The 15655-nt window shown below is 44.7% G+C and overlaps 1 long non-coding RNA gene across 1 annotated transcript; it reads right to left on the bottom strand.

Annotated features, from left to right (window-relative positions):
• Positions 1 to 1145: 1145 nt before the first annotated feature.
• On the bottom strand, positions 1146 to 1675 carry LOC310685114. The gene is made up of 2 exons (XR_014515079.1): positions 1533 to 1675; positions 1146 to 1501 (listed from the first exon to the last, which is right to left on the bottom strand). It is a non-coding gene; the product is annotated as an uncharacterized lncRNA (long non-coding RNA).
• Between the last annotated feature and the right edge of the window lie 13980 nt (positions 1676 to 15655).

Genomic DNA, 15655 nt, shown 5'->3' with positions numbered 1-15655 from the left:
GATACCCTCCTCCCCCCCAGGAGGTGTTGAGTGCAGCTGAAACCCACCCCCCATTTCAAGTATTCCTAATAGCAATATGGATACTATAGACACATGCAGAAATACATGCATTCCAGCGGGTTGGACAACCTATTTCTTATTAGGTTTAATTAGGTTTTGTGCTTTTGTAACTGGATTTGTAATGACTTTTAGTCAAATACAATAAATGATTGATTGATTGATTGATTGATTATTGGTGAAAAGGTGCTTTTTCCCCCTGAGATGCTAACTTTCTCTCTGCATGTCATTCCTTGAACAGCTTCCTGTGCAAAGATAAGGCTTGCTTTCATTGCTCTGTTCATTTGTGCATTTGACTAGTGTTCTGTGGAAGAAAATGTAGCCCCTGGACTGAAAAATGTCCCCCTCCTGTGTTTGAAATTCTAGAAAAAGAAACTGTCTCTTTCCCCTCAGCTGCCATGTCTGTTTGTGACATCATAGGAGGCCATACATACAGGGCTGGGGAAACTAGGTCTCGGGGGGGGGCACTGGTTAATAAAGAAATGACTGAGGAGCCCCCCTTGTGACCTGTGTGGCTTGTGGACTCCATGGCACCCTCAGAAACCCTCCTTAGCACCCTCCCAATTTTAAAAAGTTTTCCCAGAATCTGTTAGTTTTTACAGTGCTGCAAGACCATTTGTTTTGGCAGTTGAGAGATTTGTATTATTTCTTTATTTTGCCCTTTGTGAGAGATAAGCTGGTTCCTTTGGCTTAAGGTCTCTATAGTTGTTGTTGTTTAGTCGTTTAGTCATGTCTGCCTCTTCGTGACCCCCTGGACCAGAGCATGCCAGGCACTTCTGTCTTCCGCTGCCTCCCGCTGTTTGGTCAGACTAAGGTCTCTGGATCCTTTTAAATAAAGTGAACTGCACAAAATGGGTGAATTAGGAAACCTTTTTATTCTACACACTTGCAGGTGGGGTAACCCAAGATCAGGCACATCTTCATCAGGAAAAACACAGCTTATAAAGTCCCTTGCCCGCCTGCAAATTCCTCCTTCCAGGCCCACAAGAAGGGGCGTGCCAGTTGACAGAAGTATCGCGTCCGCCTCATTAACATTTTACCATCCCACTTCCCATGTTAATCATTATACAATACAGTACCATAAAATGCAATACAAATACCTTTATTGGCATTTCAAGTTAAGGCATTTCAAAATGGCATGAGATACAAAGTCTTTCTTCTTCCTGTTTCCGAGAGATTTGAATGGTGAAATCCTTTCGATTCCTCAGTAATAAGAGGCAGTGGGGTGAGGGAGGCCAGGGCCACATCCACACCATTTAAAGCGCTATGAAGCCGCTTTAAACACTCATGGCTTCTTCCCCCAAAGAATCTGGGAACTATAGTTTGAAAAAGGTGCAGAGAGTTGTTAGGAGACCCCCTGTTCCCCTCCCAGAGCTACAATTCCCAAAGTTCCCTGGCAAAAAGAGAACCCTACCCCTACCCCTGACGCTAACCCTAACTCTAACTCTAACCCTAACTCTAACCCTAACCCTAACCCTAACCTTTAACCCTTAACCCTTAACCAGAGCTACAATTCTCAGAGTTCCCTGGCAAGAAGGGAACTCTAACCCTAACCCTGATGCTAACCCTAACTCTAACCTTTAACCAGAGCTAGAATTCCCAGAGTTCCCTGGCAAGAAGGGAATCCTAACCCTAATGCTAATGCTAACCTGAGTTACAATTCCCAGGGTTCCCTGGCAAGAAGGGAACCCTAACCCTAATGCTAACCCGAGCTAAAATTCCGAGAGTTCCCTGGCAAGAAGGAACCCTAACCCTAATGGTAACCCTAACTCTAACCCTTAACCCTTAACCAGAGCTACAATTCCCAGAGTTCCCTGCCAAGAACGGAATCCTACCCCTACCCCTACCCCTACCCCTACCCCTACCCCTACTCCTACCCCTACCCCTAACCCTAACCCTAATTCTAACCCGCCTAACAACTCTCCGTCCCCTTAACCACCTACAGTTCCCAGAATCCCTGAGGGGAAGCCATTCCTGTTCAAAGCGTCTTCATAGCACTTCCAATGGATGGTGCGCCTAATGTGGCTTAATGTTTCCTCCCTCATTTTCTTCTCTATCCCCACTGCCCCATCACTTGCAATGCAGCAGATGTCCGCCTGCAGTCTCCCTTCAAAGCTCCTTCTCTCAGGGACGGCCACGGCCTTGTCCATTGTCGCTGCCAGTATTCCGCGTTCATTTCTCCGATTCAAATAGGGACGTCCTGAAGTTCTCTTCATGACCTTGAAGGCTGGACTTGGGGAAAACCTCACCGGCTCCAGACATCCCTGTAAGGCAAAGGCAAAGGCAAACAGGTGAGTGGGGATGGCCCCCATCCGACAGCGTCCCCCCAGACTCCTCCTCTGTTTGACTGCCTGTTAATAAACAAGGCTTCCAAACCAGTTTGCATCCATCTCAGCCGGCGTAGCCTCGCAGCATCCACTAGCCTGAATGCAAACTCTTCCGACAACCGCCCACCAGCTGCAGCCTCGCCAGGTCCATTGCCAGACAGCAACCTGCTTCAGAGCTGAATATCAGTCACCTTCAAGTAGCGATCCCACCAGCAAGTAAACTTTGTACTTGCCTTCTCCTTGCTCCACAGTATCCCAGATTGCCTCCTTCCGCTTGTCAGCTTGCCACCACTGGGCAGGAGACCACCAGGGCTGAGTGCCACCGAGCTGCCCGTTTCTCTCTGGGGAGGGCAAGTGCCGAGGATTGTACCTTGGCCCACATTTATACCCGCTCAGCTGCCAAATGTTTTTGTGACACCACAGTGAACTCACAGACAATGGCAGCAGCTGGGGAGACATCACCATCACCCCCTCAGTCCTCACAATGGAGGGCGCAGCTCAGCAGCCAACACCCCCAAGTTGTGCCAATATCTCTGAAGGCCACACCGGAAACCCAAGGGGACAGAAGGGGGACATTTTTCAGCCCAGGGGCTGCATTTTCCTCCACAGAACACTAGTCAAATGCACAAATGAACAGAGCAATGAAAGCAAGCCTTATCTTTGCACAAGAAGCTGTTCAAGGGATGACATGCAGAGAGAAAGTTAGCATCTCAGGAAAAAAGCACCTTTTCATCAATCAATCAATCATTTATTGTATTTGACTAAAAACCATTACAAATCCAGTTACAAAAGCACCAAACCCAATGACCCAAATTATAGCTCCCAGATTCTTTGGGGGAAGAAGCCAGGTGGGTGCCATGTGAACTCAGCGATGTGTCAGGTGATGGCTACATAGCACCTCCAGGTTCAAAGGCGGCATATTTCTGTATATCAGTTCCTGAGAATCATGAGGGCTGTTGTGGTCAGATTCTGCTTGCAGTTTTTACACAGGCATCTGTGAGAATGACATGCTGAACTTGGGCCACTGGCCTGATCCAGGCAGCTTTCTTATGTCACAAAGGAAGACTTCCAAGAGAATATCTATTAACGTAGAACTCCCAAGAAGTGCAGCAAATTTCAGAATGTCAGATAACACACTCCAAAATCAGAAATTTTGAAACCATTCCAGCACTGTGGCATTTTACTTTTTCTCTGCATCTCTTTTCTGAACTATGTACTGGACATTTCTTCAAGTATCTTTTTTCCAATTTATTTTTATTTCGTAACCATTTCTCCCTTTCCAAGGAAGGAACAAAAACATTCCAAGTTCTCAGTGTCCCTGACTTAAGAGTCTGATTCCTCCCCGGTGTTGGCGCCCTCCCTGGGAAACGCCCCACCCCCACCTCCCACCCCGTCAGATGTCAAGGAGGTAAAGAACTACAGAACTTTTAGAAGACACCTGAAGGCAGCCCTGTATCAGGAAGTTTCTTATGTTTGACATTATTGTTTATATTTTTCTGGAAGCTGCTCATAGTAGCTGGGGATAAGTAATAAAAAATATTATTATTATTATTTATTTAGCTAAGAGAAAGTTATGAACTAAGCGCACAAACAAGATGTAGCGTGTGACCATATTTCATGTTTTACTGGAAAACTTTAGGTCACTGATAACTAGTAGGCAGGGCCTTGGAGGGAAATCCCCCCTTGAGTCTGACTTATGACTTCAGCGCTGCCACTACAGAGTGACAGTGTCATCATAATTTCACCATGGCAACCAGCTGCTTCATTTACACTTATTTGAAAGGCAGGTCATTGAGTTATTTATCTATTTATTTATTTATATAATATTTATTAAGTTTTCCATTTTAATAATCCAATAAGAACCACATTAAAACATTCCAAATTACAATACAATAAAAAAAGCCAATTATAAATGCCAAATTATACATCTTTGGGTGGCTTCCCATGCTCTGAATTTCACGGAGTGCTAACCATTTCATATCACATTGCATTTCTTAATTAGTCAATAAACCATTCTGATGTTAATCCTTCACTTAATTGTCATTTATGTTTACAACCACTGGTCTGTTCAAACTTCCATCTTCATAGTTCTGTGTGAAATATCCCCCCCCCCTATTGTCCACATTCCAGCAATTCCATTTTTTATTTCTGCCAACAGGAGCCATAATATGCCACAGTCCCAGACAAAAAGACACCATTAGCTCCGGGCAGCCATCCAGAATTCCCCTCTGTAGTCTCAGACCATCTCATCTCCCAACATGCTGGTACCTCTTCAAAAACAAAGTAGCTCCAGTCCAGAATTTTTTTCATCCTTCCACGGAGCAGTGTTCTTTCAAACCCACTTGCATATTTCCGTTGCCTTTTGGGGGAGGTTTACCAGTAAAAACTGCAAAAACATATCTATGAAAAGAGAATAAAAAAGGCCACCTCCCCCTGAGGCTATACAATTCATCCATCAATTAATTCAACAAGTGGGTCAGTTTCTGCTCCTCGGCAATCTTTAGTTTCATTTTCTACGCACGGAGATATTTTAACTGTGTCACAGCCCACCATTAATCCCAGGCAGATATCCAGAACTCTGTCTTGGTCTCCTTCCAGCTGTTAATGAAATGATGCCTCCACACCAAAACGATAGCTCCATCAGGAATTCTTTTCATCTTTCCCCTAATTGCCAGAATCATAGTCAAAATTTCATGCAGTCCATTATGTAATTAAGATAGCGTCCACTTACATATTTCAAGCCGTTGTGTTTTGGTCCCAACAAAAGTCTTTCCCCACATCAAATCCTTCTCAGTGGCTGATTAAATTAGCAAGTTATTTTATCTCTGCTGGTTCAGAGCATGCCTGTTACTTAAGTCTGAATTTTTATCTTAAAAATCAGGTGTCCTTTGCTCATGGCGCTGGCTTTGGAGAGGTATCACAACCATGCGGCTTACACCCAGCGCCCCCTGCCCCCTCTTCCTTCTGGATGGGCAGCAGGTATCAGACGATTTGCAGGTGGAGTGCCCCCCCCCAACCCTGGGGGAGTTCGGAGGATAATTATTCCCATATTATCCTCAATTACCGGCAAGGAAGGGCTCCAGTGTAATTGGCTTTTCTTTTCCTTTAGGTCTCATTTGTTTGAGAGCTATAGATCCCAAATGGTGAAAGAACATTTTGTGAAAGCCAATACTAATAATAATAATAATAATAATATATTATTTATATCCCGCCCATCTGAAGTGCTCTGTTTAAGGTTTTTATTTCTGTGGGTTCAAGTAAGGCTTAATTCTTCCCTGGATTGCATTGCAAGCTTTTGAACTCCCCGAACAAGCCCTTAAACCTTTTAACAGCTCAAGTTGTACCCAAACGGTGACATTATGCCAGACCAAACACTTCGTTTTCCTTGTTTATCCTTATTCAACTGCACCTGGCTCCCCCCTGAAAATCAGCTGCTTGGGGTTGAGAGCAAGACACAAGGAAGTATTTTCAGAGCTGAACTGCAAGAAATTTGCTAAGTGCCTAGGAGCCCTAAACAGGCAGTTCATATTGCAATTCTTCTGACTCGCATACACTGAAATTATACCCCTTTGCTTCAGTGGGAGGAAAGGATCTCTAATCATTCAACTTGAATGTGCTTAAAAGCAATTTTGCAGAAAGAATCACAAGTCAGTGGCAGAAACTCAGGGATCTATCCTGCTTATTCAGTCGGAGTTTAGAAGATTGAACTGGAGAGGAGAGTGAAGAATCATAGAAGGGACCCAACGGTCATCTAATCCAACTCCAAAATGCTGTGATCACACACCCCAGGCCTTCTAAAGCTGAAGCTTATTATTCCTTCCACCCAATGGCCATTATTATTATTATTATTATTATTATTATTATTAGCCCGTCTTCTGTAGATCTCAGGGATGGGGCTGATGGGAGTTGGAGTCCCAACAATCTCTGCTGGACACCAGGCTCCCCATCCCTGGCCTATAGGATAACCAGCATCATAGCCCTAGTTAAGCATTTTGTACCATACCTTGTACTGGTTGTTGGGTCACAGCTTGTTCCAAGTCTCTGGGTTGCTGTTTTTGTCCCAGCCAGGCAGAGAAACGTGACAAGAGGCAGAAAGCAAGGAGTACATCTTTGGAAGAAGAAGAAAAACATACAGCATAAAGCGTAACGCTCTGCCCAACTGTTGGCACATGGTTCCCACCAAATTTAACAATCATGGCCTCCTCAGTGCCACCAGAAGAGCACACTTCTTTCATAATGTGGGATGTAAAAAAAGGCCACCGTATCACAAGTATTTGTAAAAGCCCTTTAAAGCCAGTTAACGCACAGTTACATAAATGCAAGGGCAGCTTCTCACTGCCTTGCACCAGAGACAGCGGCAAGTTTGTGAGGCAGTGCTGGACAGAACTCGATGCTGGCAACCCAATCCTACACTTTCTCCATGACAGGATCCTGCTAGACTTTGTGCTTTCTGCACACACAGTTCATTGGCTTTACTCTCTTCCCAAATACCCTTTTAGCTATGCTGTACTGCTCATTGCAATGCCTTGGATACAACTCAGTTGAGGAATGGCAATGCTTATATGGTTGGTTTTCTTACTCTAAAGCTAGGAAACTGAAGCTCATGTTTTACTGTGGTTTTATAATTTATTGGAAGCTGCCCAGAGTGGCTGGGGCAATCTAGTCAGATGGGAGGCATTTATTATTATTATTATTATTATTATTATTATTATTATTATTTTATTATACTACCTTGGCAGCACAGCAGGCCGTATTTTATTCAGGTGGTGCTTTAGGATTGCAACACTTAAAGAAGTGGCAAAAGGTCTGCTTGGAAGGGTGCTTATCAGCCTGGCCCAGCCAGGCCACCAGTCCCTGCCACTGGGTCCCCAGATGCTCTTCAGTGGCAGTGTCGCTTCTGAAAAGAAGCCAAGCTCACTCCCATCCACTCAGGCCACGGATCCCTGTGGTTAATTCTGAGTTGCGTAAAGTGGTGGGCAGCTGCCACGGATGGGAGTCCAGCTCAGGTCCCATTCAAAAGCTCTGCCTAGCATCCATAATTGAAGGACACCCAGGGGCCACTGGGAGGCGGGGAGCACGTGATGTGGTTTTGCGGGGATGGCAATTGTCAGCACCATGCCAAGGGCTGATCCCTTCCTGAGGGGTGGCACTTACCTGACATCAGGGTTGTGAAGAGCAAGGCACATGGTGACAGACCTGCACCAGTCCTTCCGATTCCAATAAAGATGAAGAGAGGAATCAGCTGTGATAAACAGAATGTTTCTGTGGGAATGTTCTGGGGTGCAGGAGAGGATATATTGACTAATTATATCCTTATCCAACTTGTGCTAACAAGTTCCCAAAATATCAGCAGAGTTTATAGACATTCCCCTTTAAGTTCGCAACGGTAACGCTTGCACAGGTTCGCTAGAACCTCTATAATAATTACTCTGGTAATTTCCCCTTTTGTTCCCTCTTAAAATACAAGACATGACACAGTCTTTATAAAAGTATAAAAGAGTTTACTCACGTTCTGTTCACAGTATGATCCCAGAAGGCAGACAGCTTAAAAAAGGTTACATACACTTAGAATCTATTTTGTAGCAAGATAGTCCTTATCTCCTCTCTTGGCTGAGAGCCAAGAGGGCATCCTTAGATGTTTCCTCATCGAAGGAAGATGGCAGAGAGAGAGAGAGAGATGGCTGCCTGCCCTGTGCTTTTATCATTTACCTGCACAGGTGAGGCCACACCCACCTCTGGTCACATGCGGAGGAAGTCCATCCCCAGGAAGTTTACCTGCTTGCTGGACAGACATCCCTCCCCATGTTCTAACATGTACACTCTAGGAATGTTGTCATTGACTGCTCCTGTGTTTACATACCACAGTTTCGAGATCAAAAGCCGAAGTTGAAAACCAGAATAAGTCGCGACTGCATGTTTGAACCAAAGGGGAATTTGCCAGACCCCAATGTGGGTAACCTGACATCCTTAAATGAAAGGATGAGGATATGAAAAGGAAGGAACTGGAGAGAGTGATGTGCAATGGGAAAGTTGTCACTGGTAGGGGCACATATTCAAAACCACCTCCATCTATGTTTTTTGCCCAAAATACAGTGGTACCTCGGGTTACAGATGCTTCAGGTTACAGACGCTTCAGGTTACAGACACTTCAGGTTACAGACTCCGCTAACCCAGAAATAGTACCTCGGGTTAAGAATTTTGCTTCAGGATGAGAACAGAAATCGTGTTCCGGAGGCGAGGCAGCAGCAGGAGGCCCCATTAGCTAAAGTGGTGCTTCAGGTTAAGAACAGTTTCAGGTTAAGAATGGACCTCCAGAACGAATTAAGTACTTAACCCGAGGTACCACTGTACTGTGGCCCCATCAGGATGACCTCCTATGACACAGTGTGGGTGGGAGAGGTCAACTACGAATGACACCTTCACACAAACAAGCAACTTCCTTGGGCAGACAACGTGCCTCTTCCGTCTGCTCCCAGGTTGCTAACTAAGGCTTTTCAAGTCTCCCACTGCAATTTTTATTTATGAGAGAATTTCTAACCTGCCTTTCTTCCAAGGATTCCAGGGGAGCTTACATTATACTAAAACACAAGAATAAAACCGATCCAACACTGCTTATACAAAACAGATAAAAGCATAGCACACTCCCATGGACCACCTGGGCTCTCATCTGCAGCAGCAGCAGCAACAAAATTCCCATCACCTTCCTGCCCACCCAAAAATCCCAGGCAAACAGGTTGGTTTCCACAGGACATCAATGCAGATGTTGCTGGAATCCACCTCCCATTGGCATAGGCAATGGTCAGAGATGATGGGAGTTGGGCCAACAACATCTGGAAGGCACCAGGTTGGGCACAGCTGCCACAAGCCTCTTTGCTGGGTCTCTTTTGGCAGTGGGGGCTAGCAAAATTAAGGAGGTGCTGGTAGAAACACAGCGCTGCTGACAAACCTGCCCAAGAAAGTGGTCTGCACAGGCATTTTAAGATCTCAAAGGAGTAAACATCGCAGAGGCCAAGAGACGGAGGGGAATCAGCTCCCAGGCTCTGTAAGGCCCAGAAAGCTAAATAATCCATCTCTGACCTGGAGGAATCCAGTCTTTTCTAAACCACTTTTGGAGGGGGGAGGGGACATTGCCCTAAAAAATGCTGCATCCTAAGCCCTTAGACTAAAGTCTGTTCGCTCATTTATCTGTGCCTATTATTTATTGACAAGTTTTATATTACTTATTGTATGTTAGGTTTATCTCTCCACCTGCTGCAGAGAGGGAGGGCGATTCAGGAGTGTTGCTGTTGCTTAAAAAATACGTAAAACGAAATCCATTGCAACCTGCTTTGGTCATTCTAGTAGAGCTAAAAAAATAAAACTGAATTTTGTTGCCACCTTGGTCCCCCTCGCTCCTTTGCATAACTAAAAAAATAAAAGGAGTTGTTGCAATCTGTTTTCTTTCCTCGTGTAATTGAAAAGTAAAGGGGGATTTATTGCAATCTGGTCCTCCCTTTGCATTCTTAAAAAAGCAAAAGAGGATTTGAATCCTGACAACTGTAGTTTGTGAAGGGTGCAGGGAACTGTAGCTCTGTGGTGGGTAAACTACACTTCTCAGGATACTTTGAAGGAAAGAGTGACATGGCCTGTATGGTTCCCCAACGCAACTTTTTATCCTGACAACAACCACCCTGTGAAGTAGGCTAGGCTGAGACGCAGTGATTGGCCCAAGGTCTCCCCATGACTGGATCTGAACCCAGGTCTCCCAGGTGTACTGGGAGTACTGTGTCCAGTTCTGGGCACCACAGTTCAAGAAGGACGCTGACAAACTGGAACCAAAGGAGGAGGGCAACCAAAATGGTCAAAGGCCTGGAAACGATGCCTTATGAGGAACGGCTAAGGGAGCTAGGCATGTTTAGCCTGGAGAAGAGGAGGTTAAGGGGTGATATGATAGCCATGTTCAAATATATAAAAGGATGTCACATAGAGGAGGGAGAAAGGTTGTTTTCTGCTGCTCCAGAGAAGCGGACACGGAGCAATGGATCCAAACTACAAGAAAGAAGATTCCACCTAAACATTAGGAAGAACTTCCTGACAGTAAGAGCTGTTCGACAGCGGAATTTGCTGCCAAGGAGTGTGGTGGAGTCTCCTTCTTTGGAGGTCTTTAAGCAGAGGCTTGACAACCATATGTCAGGAGTGCTCTGATGGTGTTTCCTGCTTGGCAGGGGGTTGGACTCGATGGCCCTTGTGGTCTCTTCCAACTCTATGATTCTATGATTTAGGTCCAACGCTGGAGCCCCTGCCCCACCTTGACTTGCGATTCATACCTTTTGCTAGGCTTCAGAAGTCCAACCTTTTTCTGAAAAGCACAGACCAGCAGCCCCAATGCACAGGAAGATGCCTTCTAGTGCTGTCAGATCCTTGGTCCATGGAGCCCACGTTTGTCTTCACTGACTGGCAGCAGCAAGCCAGGACTTCGGACCGGGGGTCTCTCCCAGATGCCGGGGGCTGGATTGGATTGATCTTTATTACGGCCATTGGCCCGTTACACGACAGTTCCCCATACCAACATATTATACTTAAAACTCCAAATTTAAAATCGCCAAAGCTTACAAAAGACAAACAGTAACCAAAGCAAAACAAAAACAAAAACCACCATCATACAAAACAGGAACCACCACCATACATTGCAATAAATTTGTAACCTATACATCACCCTCTACTCATAAATTAATCAGGGGTATCAATGGTGATATCGCCCAAAACATAGATCATGATTTAAAACAATGGTGATATCACCTAAAACATAGGTCATGGTTTAAAGGGGTTGTCCGAATCACACAGGAGACCGTTTCTCTTCTTTAGGGATAGGACGCTGATCAGGAATCTGGCAACCATGAGTGATTTTAGGGGGTCATCATCAATTAGTAGATATCTCAGTTTGGCTTCAATTGTGTCATCGGCAATTCCCTTAAGATATTGAGCAAGAAACTTGCTCCTGGCCGGTAGGTGAAAAGCACAGTCAAAAATTATGTGATGCAACGATTCCGGTGCCCCACTGTTACAATCACATAAGAGCGATATCTGTCCATTGGAGAATCTATTTCTCAGCACGTTCGATGGGAAGGTGTTGAATCTTGCCTTTACAAAGGCATATCTATGAGCTGAGGAAGTTAAGGAATTCAAATAGTTTGGGAGCCTTAAGAGGGGTAATAAACCAAGATTTAGAGGTGAGCAGGTACCATTGCCCAAGATCATTTTCTGCTGCAAGTCCATCTCCTCTAGCTTACAGGTTACTGTTCTTTTAGCTGGGACTATGTCCTGCTCTAATAATTTGGATGGGGAGATTCCCATTGCCGTAATTTTCAGCTGTAAATTTTTTACCCATGGGCTCTGGAAATCATCTCTCCACATACATTGTATCAAGTACAAGTTTGGGAGATTGTGCCATAGAGATAACCAGTGACAGAGTATGTGCTTCCACAGAGCATTTTCCAGGGATACAATATTAAGTTCCATGCGTAACGCTGTATTACTTACACAGTTGGGTAGTTTCAATATCCCTCTTAAGAACTGATTTTGAATGACCTCCAGGTGAGATAGGTTGGCAAGGGTCCCCCAGATTGAGATGGCATAAGCTATTGTCGGGATCACCTTGGCCTTGAAGACTTTCAGCGCCGATGGGATATGAAGGGCCCCATCGGTGAAGAAGAATCGCAAGATCGCCAAGGAGATAGCTTTGGCTCTATTTGTAACATAGGCTACATGGGCCTTCCATCTGAGGTTATGTTGTAACCAAACTCCCAAATATTGGAATCTATAGACTTGTTCGATGACTCTCCCATCAATTCTCCAATTGTGGAGTTTCCGGCTCTTTGAGAAAATCAGGATCTTAGATTTTCCATAATTAATTGTAAGGGAGTTTGCGCTACAGTATGATCCAAAAATTTTTAGGGCCCTCCTGAGACCTACTCTAGAAAAAGAAAGAATGACTGCGTCATCCGCATATAGTAACAAGGGGCAGCGATAAAGTGCTAGGCGGGGTGCATGAATCCTTTCTTGGGCCTCTATTAGGGGAGTCCTCATGTCACTTATGAACAAATTGAACAGGAGTGGAGCCAATATACAACCCTGTCGGACACCTCTGTTAATGGGAATTGAATTCGTGAGATCACCCTCCGGGGTGAATCTCACTCTGGCCGCTGAGTTCTCATGGAGTTTGATTATTAGCCAGAGAAGCCTTCTGTCAATGCCCCAGCGGATGAGTTTTTCCCAGAGGATGCTCCTGGGGATACTATCGAATGCTGCCTTTAGGTCAATGAATGCTACACAGAGTTGGCCACCCTTTGGGGTGGAGTATTTCCAGGCAAGATGCTGTAAAGTTAGAATGTGATTAATTGTTGACTGTTTTGGGCGGAATCCAGCTTGTTCGGGCCCAATTAATTTTTTCTCTTCGGCCCATTGGTTAAGTCTGTTCAACAGGAAGCGGGCATACAGTTTCCCCACTATTGAGAGCAGACTGATGTTTCTGGATGCCGGGGGCTGAGCTTGGGACCTTTTTTCTTGGACGCAAAGCATGTAGGAAAAATAGAATGGTTTTCATTTACAGTATTCATTTCGTGAAACCCATACACCGCTATATTGGGGGGGGACCCCAAAAAATGGTTTACGAAAAGATAAATCAGTAACATCACAACGATGCAAAACCGCCCTTGCAAATGGAGAGAACTGCTTTTTGCAAACCTGGCTCCCCCAATGCAGCCTTGACATGCCTCATTGCCTTAGGGGTTAAAGTCAAAGAGTTCAAGTGTCTCCTAGAGAGCCAGTGTGGTGTAGTGGTTAAGAGCGATAGACTTGTAATCTGGGGAACCGGGTTCACTTCCCCGCTCCTCCACATGCAGCTGCTGGGTGACCTTGGGCTAGTCACACTTCTCTGAAGTCTCTCAGCCCCACTCACCTCACAGAGTGTTTGTTGTGGGGGAGGAAGGGAAAGGAGAATGTTAGCCACTTTAAGACTCCTTCGGGTAGTGATAAAGCAGGATATCAAATCCAAACTCTTCTTCTCTTCTTCTTCTTCTAGAGAGAAGCCGAGAAGGAGATGCTGGATACTCACCCCCCGTGCCGCTTCCTTTGGAAAAAGGGTGTGGCTTAAGCAGCCCTGTCGCCCCGCCCCTTCCCATTGTGCCCCGCCCCTTTCCCTGCAAGGGTTCAGGTGAGTGCAAAATGCCTTGGGGTGCAGAAGGCTTTTGGGGTGGGGGGGGATGCAATGCCAGTGGGTCCAGGTTTTCTGTGAGGATTGTGTGCACTGAATTCTTTAAAATCTTTGTATTTGTACCATAGAGATAGCAAAGCGATGGCTTTTAACCTTTACTCTTTTTTAATCTATTCCAATTAGCCTTTTCAAGGCCCTGCTGTTATAGTTGGGAGTTCTTCTTTATAAAGTATTCCAGGAGGCAATCTCACAACACAGCCTGATAGCCCCTTCTGACCTTGGATTATATGAATCTGTGTTTATGTTTATACTTTGCAGAAAACTCAAGAACAGGACTCTCCTCCCCAGCCAGTGTGGCATGGAGTAATGACTGTGAGAGCGATAAGAGGAAATGATGAACGATAAGCGAGATGAGTAGGTGATGGGGTAAGTGGCAAGTATTTGTCTTTCTTGTATAATGTATAGCCCAACACTAAGTGACCGTGCAGCTGCCACGCTGAGAAAATTTTGCATGGACCTGCAGTTACATCGGGAGGAAAGAGACGGAATGGAAAGCATAAGCAAGCAAGTAGTTTGAGACGCCGGACTTAATGATCTTTAGTAAGGCTGGCAGCAATTTTCACAATAATTGAGCTTGCACCAGAGCTGAGCCTTATTCACTTCCTTTGCAAGCCTTCATGCAAGTGTCCGTGGTAATTAGCAGCACAAAGTTAGCAGCAGCTTATGGAACCAGACCGTTATGACAGTGCAGCCCATTTCAATGTTGCATTGCTGAAATGTATATTCCCTTGAACTCTGCTGAACTGAGGTGATGACAGGAGCCATTGTTATCCTTCCAGTGATCACTATTAATTAGTCATCTTGTCTCTCATGTATAATTCATCAGACACGAATATCATGTTCTTCACTTATTTTTCATCCATAAGAAGGAGCAATGCAGACACGAATTTCTCCATCAAGCAGAAGCTGGACATTCTAAGGAGAGACACCATTTATGTCTTTACATAAAATGTAAATCTTGAGTTACAGAAAATACTTTTGAGGTTTTTTTGTGCAATTAGATTTGTTTAAAGAGAAAGCGGAATTCTTCATAAAGGTCAAGAGTTACTGTATCATATGTTCTTAGAAATGCTTACTTTAATTGCAGTTTAATGGTTTTCGTTTCTCTCTTACGTGTTTTGGGGAGGGTCTGGCAGTGACTTACGGTTGGCATTTTCATCTGTTCTTAAAAATCCCTGGCAGTAGTTGGTTTTTTGGTTGGGACAGGTGTGTGGAGAACACAGAGAGAGCAGTCAGTGTTGTGCAATCTTCTGTACCAAATACATCAGCAAAAGAAATGCATCCAGGTATCTCTTACCTTGAAAGATGAAGAGCTGCTGCCAGTCAGTGTGGAGTGTAAAGCTAAGTAGACTAAGGGTCTAATTCAGTATAAGGCAGCTTCCGTGATAGCTGGGAAAGGTGCAGAGCTGGTGAAGAGTTGGGCAGCAGTATAAGCACACACACCATTCAATCATTCAACATCCACCCAAACACCCAAATCTCTGTCTGTGTGTGTGTGTGTGTGTGTGTGTGTGTATTTCTCATTCTCCCTCACACACACAAACATGCACACACAGTACAATGTATGGATTTATGAATACAAATCATACCCTGTCCCATTGGTCAGCATTCTCTCTTTCTTTTGCAAAAGTCATTATACAGACAAACATAGACACAGCTCACCATGCAGTACAATATGCTATTGCCAGAATGTTTTCGCCGTTAATAAAACAAATATCATTTATGTACGTTATTGGGGCAGCCACAAATCCATTCATAACCATATCTGCTCAGCAATAGGTCCCATTCAGAAGTTTTCAGTTTCTATTCAGCCTCCTTCATGCTTAAAACAAGAGTAGATGTGGAAACTAAACAGACTAAATGGAATCAGGGAAATTTATCGTCTTCAAATAGGAAATGCATTTTGCTACTGATGCTACCAAATGAAAGGTCTTTTGTGAGGTGGGCTGGAAAGAGCCTACATTTTGTCCTATCCAGTAGAAGAAATATTCAGCTTTTAAGTCTGCCCGTCAATTAGCAC

Source organism: Podarcis tiliguerta, assembly GCF_965153285.1.
Source record: "Podarcis tiliguerta genome assembly, chromosome: 9".
Taxonomy (NCBI): domain Eukaryota; kingdom Metazoa; phylum Chordata; class Lepidosauria; order Squamata; family Lacertidae; genus Podarcis; species Podarcis tiliguerta.
The sequence above is the reverse complement of the archived record's forward strand: the minus strand, read 5'-3'. Positions and strand labels throughout refer to the sequence as shown.